Source organism: Montipora foliosa, chromosome 11, assembly GCF_036669935.1.
Source record: "Montipora foliosa isolate CH-2021 chromosome 11, ASM3666993v2, whole genome shotgun sequence".
NCBI classification, from domain to species: Eukaryota; Metazoa; Cnidaria; class Anthozoa; order Scleractinia; family Acroporidae; genus Montipora; species Montipora foliosa.
The window spans coordinates 3,964,230-3,971,864 of NC_090879.1; the positions used below are offsets into that span (position 1 = coordinate 3,964,230).

General features: G+C 32.5%; 1 long non-coding RNA gene across 1 annotated transcript in view; it reads right to left on the bottom strand.

Moving 5' to 3' along the window:
- Positions 1 to 7,199, bottom strand: part of LOC137976360 (uncharacterized) — a 12,683-nt gene extending 5,484 nt beyond the window's left edge. Inside the window, exon 1 of the long non-coding RNA XR_011117751.1 lies at positions 7,151 to 7,199. This is a non-coding gene — a long non-coding RNA (uncharacterized lncRNA). The remainder of the gene's footprint in view (positions 1 to 7,150) is intronic.
- Between the last annotated feature and the right edge of the window lie 436 nt (positions 7,200 to 7,635).

Below are 7,635 nucleotides of genomic sequence, written 5' to 3' on the forward strand. Positions count from 1 at the left end.
CGTTATTCATCTACAATCTTGAACCAGCTTATATGTCAGGATCTCACTGGGTAGCCACTTATGTTAAGGATAATGTAATAAATTATTTTGATAGTTTTGGTATGCCCCCGTTTCAAGAGATTGTAAATCATGCCAAAAAGAAAAATTTGACTTTGTTGCATCAAAATAATCAGGTACAAAATATGTACACAACAACATGTGGGTACTTCTGTCTCTTCTTCTTAAATGAAATGAATAAGGGTAATTCGTATTATGATTTATTACAAGTGTTCGACATAAATGATACAATGAAAAATGAGAGATTTATCGAACATTATTTTAGAAATATCTAACTTATATATATTATGAAATCGTATTGTGTTAAACAAAAGAAAGTGACTGAATGTACTGAGCCTTCAGGTTACAAAACAACTAAAAATGGCAGACTAATATTCTTTTGCACTTGTGCTGAATGCGGCATTAAAAAGACCAAATTTGTTAAAAAAGAGAAACAGATGGGAAACGGCTTAGCCCGTCGTCTGGGGCGGGCATATTAAGTACTGTTGGTAATACGGCAGCAGAATTATTTTTAACTAAAGGAGTACCTTATCTTGGCAAAAAAGCAGTTGAAATGGGTAGATATTACACATCAGAAATGCTACGAGATCCAAAGTTACAGAAGAAAGCCATTGATTATGCTTTGGATAAACTTAATCCGGCAATTCAAAATGTTGGATCACAAGCTTTAAATCAATTGTCGACAAAAATAAGACCAAACACAAAATACACAACAAACAGAAAAGATCTTGATGGTGGTGCTCTTGATATTCACAAAGCTACTGGTAAATTACCAAAACCAAAAAGCGGATGGACGCTTCCTGGGCATCATTACACAGGACCTTATAATGATTTGGAAAATCAACTGAAGTATGACCCAAAAACTGGTCAAATATTAGAAATATACGATATACCGACTGGAAGAACTGATGCAATAGCAATGCAACACGATGTTGATTATTCCGTCTGCAAGGATGATAGGAAATGCAAAAATAAAGCAGATAGAAAAATGGTTCAAGCTTTAGACAACGTACCGTATAATGAAAGACAATGGGGGCATTGGTTGGCAAGAAATGTTATCAATACAAAGCAGAAACTAGGTCTAGGAGTTTCAAAAAACGGAAAAGCCGTCGAGTGAAGAAAACTGGCAAGAAAAATTAGCAGATGAGTTACATAAACCCATAAAACGTAATTTTACTCGGCGGCGTGTAATCACAAATCATATTGATGAAATATGGGCAAGTGATCTTGTTGAAATGCAAACATTTAGCAAATGGAATAAGGGTTACCGATATCTTCTAATGGTCATTGATGTTTTCAGTAAATATGGTTGGATTGTCCCATTAAAGGATAAAAAGGGTGAAAGTGTTACAAAGGCATTCAGTGAAATATTCAAGGAAGGCAGAAAACCACAATATTTATGGGTTGATAAGGGAAAGGAGTTCTATAACAAACACTTGAAAGACTTGCTTGACAAAAATGGGATACATATGTACTCCACTGAAAATGAGGAGAAATCCTAGGTGGTTGAAAGGTGGAATAGAACAATTAAATCCAAAATGTGGAAACAGTTCACTGTTCAAGGTAATACACAGTATTTAGACATGCTACCAAAAATATTGAAACAGTATAACAATACAAAACATTCAAGCATAAAGATGACACCTACTGAAGCCAGTAAAAAGATAAATGAAGGAACCGTTTACTTTAATCTATATGGTAATCTGGAGCCATTATCAGCTAAAGCAAAATTTAAGGTTGGTGACAAGGTCCGAATATCTAAGTATAAACGAAATGTGTTTGACAAGGGTTACACACCAAATTGGACAGAAGAAGTGTTTACAGTTGATAAGATCCAATACACTAATCCAATAACATACAAACTAAAATATCTCAGAGGTGAAGATATTCAAGGAAGTTTTTATCAACCTGAATTATTAAAAGCAATACAGGATGTTTTTCGTATTGATAAAGTCATTCGGAGGGACTATAAGAAGAAACAAGCTCTAGTGAAGTGGAAGGGATACAGTGATGATTTCAATAGTTGGATACCATTGAAAGATATTGAAAACATAAAACATTTAAACTGAAGTTATGTAACATTTATAATAATAACTACGGTTCATACTGTGATTGCTACTTTGTAGCCAAAAATATTCAATTGTTTCTGGCTATGTTTAAACGCACGTGTAAAATCGGTTTAAAAATAAAATATATAGGTTTATTATGGAAACAAATGGAACTTCAAAAGACGAATTATAAAAATGATACACTAAAAGTTGAAATCAATTGTTATGTCGATAAGAAAAATGAAATATGGTTTCGCGGAAAAGAAATAGCTTTGATACTGGAATATAAAAACACATGCAAAGCAATCATAGATCATGTTCACAAAGATGACAAAAAATTGATGGTCTGCAAAATAAAGCCAAAAGCAAGGGGTAACAAAACGTTACCCCTTGATGAGAGCCCTGAAACTGGGGGTAACAAAACGTTACCCCTTGCTGAGGACCTTGAAAAGGCAATTGAATGTTTATTCATAAATGAATCTGGTTTTTATTCCCTAATTCTTTCTTCCAAACAACCTAAAGCAAGAGAATTCAAACATTGGGTTACAAGCAAAGTTTTACCATCAATCAGAAAAAAAGGATATTATGACACAAAAAGCAAAAAATTATTGATTGAAAGTGAATATGACTTGCATTGCAAAGTGGTGTCATTTATAAGAGACAAATATTGTGAAGCTCTTATGATTGCAGGTCTTGGTGAAAATCAAAGGACTCAGAATACAAGATTGTCATCGTGGAGAAAAGGATATATGCCGGGACAGTGCGATCTTATGATTATGAATCCAACAAGCAAATACAATTCTTTGTGTATTAAAATCAAAAGCCCTACAGGTTCATACAATGTGTCTGAGCAACAACTTCATATGAAAAAGATGTATGAGAAAAATAAATGCAAATATATAATGAGCAATTCTTATGACGATGTGATATTTGAAATCGTTAAACATATGGAAGAAAGCAATAGGTACATAAAACGCAGATCTGAATGAATCGACAACCATTTAAAAATAAAAATATATAGTATTATTATATGGGAGTGATAGAATTTACTTTGACACCTGAAGAGCAAGAATCAGATAATTTGACGACGATTGTCATTAATAAAATGTTTCATCCAAAACGAGGTAGACCGAGATTTTACACCGACGAAGAGAGAGTACAACGAAAAACCGATTACATGCTTCACAAGCCTTGGTATTGTGACATTTGTAAAAACGATAAGAATTACACTTTAGCAGGCAAACATAAAACAAAAAACATTCCAAAAATGCAATTCCGCACAATGAATTCCACATAGACAAATGAAAAACATTGGGTACAATTAAGATAGTTCATAGTGTTCATGTCTGGACACTTCGAATTTTGTACGTATTCAAACGCACATTGATAACACTTAAGAAAATAAAAATGTATAGTTAATATATAAAAAGAATGAAAATGAAAAATAATACATCACAATATAATATGAATAAAAAAGATCTCAAAAAACTGAGTAAATCCGAACTAATCAAACTGTTATTAAAGCAACAAAATAATAAACAAGTACCATCTCCGAGGACTGCAAAACCAATTAGACCAATCCCAACATCTCGTAAGAGTGTAAATCAAATGGTTCAAGATTATGAAAAAAACATAATTCTTCCACCAATAGAGTTCAGAGATGGATACAAACCAATGCCAGCACCTAGAACTAAAATTGAGCAAACAGCAAAATCATTGAAAGGTTACACAAAGTCTTATGAAATCAGTATCAAAAATGAAAAAGACCCATTGGCACAACTGAATAATACCCGAAAGTCTCTTGCATACCATGTCACAAGTTTATTGACATCGATGAAAGGGATTAAGTTTGCTGAAACACTGAGGGTGACATTTGAAAAGGAAACAGGTCGTGAAGAAAGAGTGATTAAAACAGCTTATTTCAACAGTCAACCCCAAACAATAACAAATAACACACAAATTGAACTAGCTTTGTCTTTATCAAAACAGCAAATCTTGAATAAGATTGCAGTTTGGATTTCAGAAGGAAGCGGTTGGACTATTCAATCTGTTGACAATTATTACATCAATATAGTGAAATACGAACCAATGAAAGGATCTTCTTACATAAAACTACCTACAGAACTCAGAAACAGTGCAAAAGGTTTGATAAACATGAAAAATGAGGATAATGAATGCTTCAGGTGGTGTCATATACGGCATTTAAACCCACAAGCTAAATACCCTCAACGAATCAAAAAATCAGACAAAGCATTTATTCAAAATTTAGATTATCAAGGCATTGAATTTCCGGTGACTATCAAACAGTACAACAAAATAGAAAAGCAGAATGAAATAAACATCAATGTTTTCGGTTATGAAGATAAACAACCATATCCAATTTATGTTTCAAAAGAAAAGTATGAAGACCATATGAATTTATTATTAATCACAGAAAACAAAAACAATCACTATGTATTGATAAAAGATTTCAACAAGTTCATGTACAATCAAACGAAATACAAAGAGAGGAAACATTTCTGCATGTATTGTCTTCAATGCTTCAGCTCTGAAAGAGTATTAACTGATCATAAAGAAAACTGTATGCAAGTGAATGGGGCACAAGCTATCAAAATGCCAGCAAAAGACAACAACATATTAAAATTCAATAATTTCCATAAACAACTACCAGTGCCATTTGTTATCTATTCAGATTTCGAGGCTATTACTGAAAAAATTCATGGATGCCAACCCAATGATGATAAATCATACACAGAGGCTTATCAGAGACAAACAGACTGTGGTTATGGATATAAGGTTGTGTGTTGTTATAATGATAAATACACAAAACCAGTACAAATTTATAGAGGTGAAAAAGCTGTTTACAAATTTATGAAAGCTATGCTGGATGAAGTCAAATATTGCAAGAAGGTTATGAAAAAATATTTCAATAAACCATTGAGAATGACTAAAGATGATAAAGAAAAATTCCAAAAAGCTAATAAATGCCATATATGTGAGAAAAAATACAATAAAACTGATGTAAGAGTAAGAGATCACTGTCATATAACTGGTAAGTACAGAGGATCCGCTCATCAAGATTGTAATCTTAACTTCAGAATAACTGATAAAATTCCAGTAATATTTCATAATCTGCGTGGGTATGACAGTCATTTTACAATGCAAGAGATTGGTGAAATAGCTAAAAAACACATATACAAGTAAAAAAGGTGAAAAGTGTCAAATGAATATCAATGCCATACCTAACAACATGGAGAAGTATATTGCTTTCATGTTGGGTAATCATCTGACCTTCATTGATAGTTTTCAATTTATGAGCTCAAGTCTTGATTAACTAGTTAGCAACCTACCAAAAGAATCATTAAAATATACATCTCAAAAATTCAAAGGTGAAAAACTTGATTTAATGTCACAAAAAGGAGTATATCCATACGACTTCATGGACAGTTTTGATAAATTCAATGAAAAACTGCCATCAAAAGAAGACTTTTACAGCATCTTAAATGATGCGCATATAACAGATGATCAATACAAACATGCTCAAAATGTATGGAACACTTTTAATCTGAAAAGTATGGGTGAGTACCATGACTTATATCTCAAATCTGACATACTTCTGTTAGCTGATGTATTCGAAAACTTTCGAAAGACCTGTCTGCAATACTATAAACTGGACCCATGTCATTATTTTACCAGTTCTGGGCCTGGGCTTTCCTGGGATGCTATGCTAAAAATGACTGATATCAAATTAGAGCTTATGACTGATATTGATATGTTTCAATTCATTGAAAAAGGCATGCGTGGAGGTATCAGTTACATAGCCAACCGATACGGAAAGTCGAATAATAAATACATGAAAACATATGATGAAAAGACGCCCTCAAAATATATCATGTATCTAGATGCTAACAATCTGTATGGTTGGGCAATGAGCCAATATTTACCAACTGGCGGTTTCAAATGGATGACTAAAAACCATATTGATAAGATAGACTTAGCCAAGTACACAGAAGATAGCAATAAAGGTTTAATACTAGAAGTCGACCTAGCATATTCAGAAGAACTACATGATTTGCATAATGACTACCCTCTGGGACCTGAAAAAATAAAAGTCAACAAAGATATGCTTTCTAATTATTGTCAAGAAATAGCCTATAAATTTAATGTATCAACTGGTTTAGTTCATAAACTGATACCTACATTAAGCAATAAAGAAAAGTACGTTCTTCATTACAGAAACCTACAACTGTACACTGATCTTGGTTTGAAAATAACTAAAGTCCATCGAGTACTAGAGTTCAATCAGTCCGCATGGTTGAAGCAATATATTGACTTTAATACTGAGAAAAGAACTAATGCTAAAAATGCTTTCGAGAAAGATTTCTTCAAACTAATGAACAACAGCGTCTTTGGTAAAACAATGGAAAACATTATAAAAAGAGTAGATGTCAGATTAGTGACGGATGAAAACAAACCATTAAAAATGGCTGCTAAACCAACATATGTTAGCAGCAAGATCTTTAATGAAAATTTAGTAGCTGTTCATAAGATCAAAGAAACACTAACCTTAAACAGACAGGCATATGTGGGTATGTGTATCTTAGATCTAAGCAAGACTTTAATGTATGATTTTCATTACAACTACATAAAACAAAAATACGACAGTAAAGCAAAATTATTATTCACAGACACAGACAGCTTAACTTATGAAATTGAAACTAATGATGTGTATCAAGACTTTTGGAATAATAAAGACAAATTCGATAACAGTGATTATTCACAAGATTCACAATATTTTGACATGACAAATAAAAAAGTAATCGGTAAATTCAAAGATGAGGCAGCAGGCATGCCAATAACCGAATTCGTTGGATTAAGATCCAAAATGTATTCATATATAAAAGACAATGACAAAGGCGGAAAAACTGCAAAGGGAATAAAGAAGAATATCATCAAAAAGAACATAACTCATGAAAATTACAAAAACGTTTTGTTTAATAACGAACAAATGCATCACACAATGAAAACAATCCGAAGCAACAAACATCAACTTGGAAGCTATGAGCTTAATAAAGTGTCATTATCTTGCTTTGATGACAAGCGGTATATTCACGATAATGGTGTGACAAGTTATGCATACGGACATTATAAAATCTAAAAAGTTGGCTGCTCTGCTGACGTCACGGCACAGCAGTGCCGGTCTACATACAAGTACCGCAAGCACAATCTGAATGATAAAGTTTACTCATAAAATTTACTCATAAAGTTAACGAAAATGTCACGCTATTTTGATTATGCAAATATTTGAACAAACTTCATGCATCAGAAAATTTATCAGATCTGTACTTTTATCAGAAAAAATATCAGAAAATAAATTTATGGGTACATTTTTGATTTGTTAAAATCACGGGGAAACCCCTTCTTTTATTTCCGAGAGTGTCATGCTTTGTGATTCTTTCATGTTCCATTTGATTGATTACGTGAATATTTAATCATGTAGTTTTTCACTTGGTAATATTATTTTAAAAAC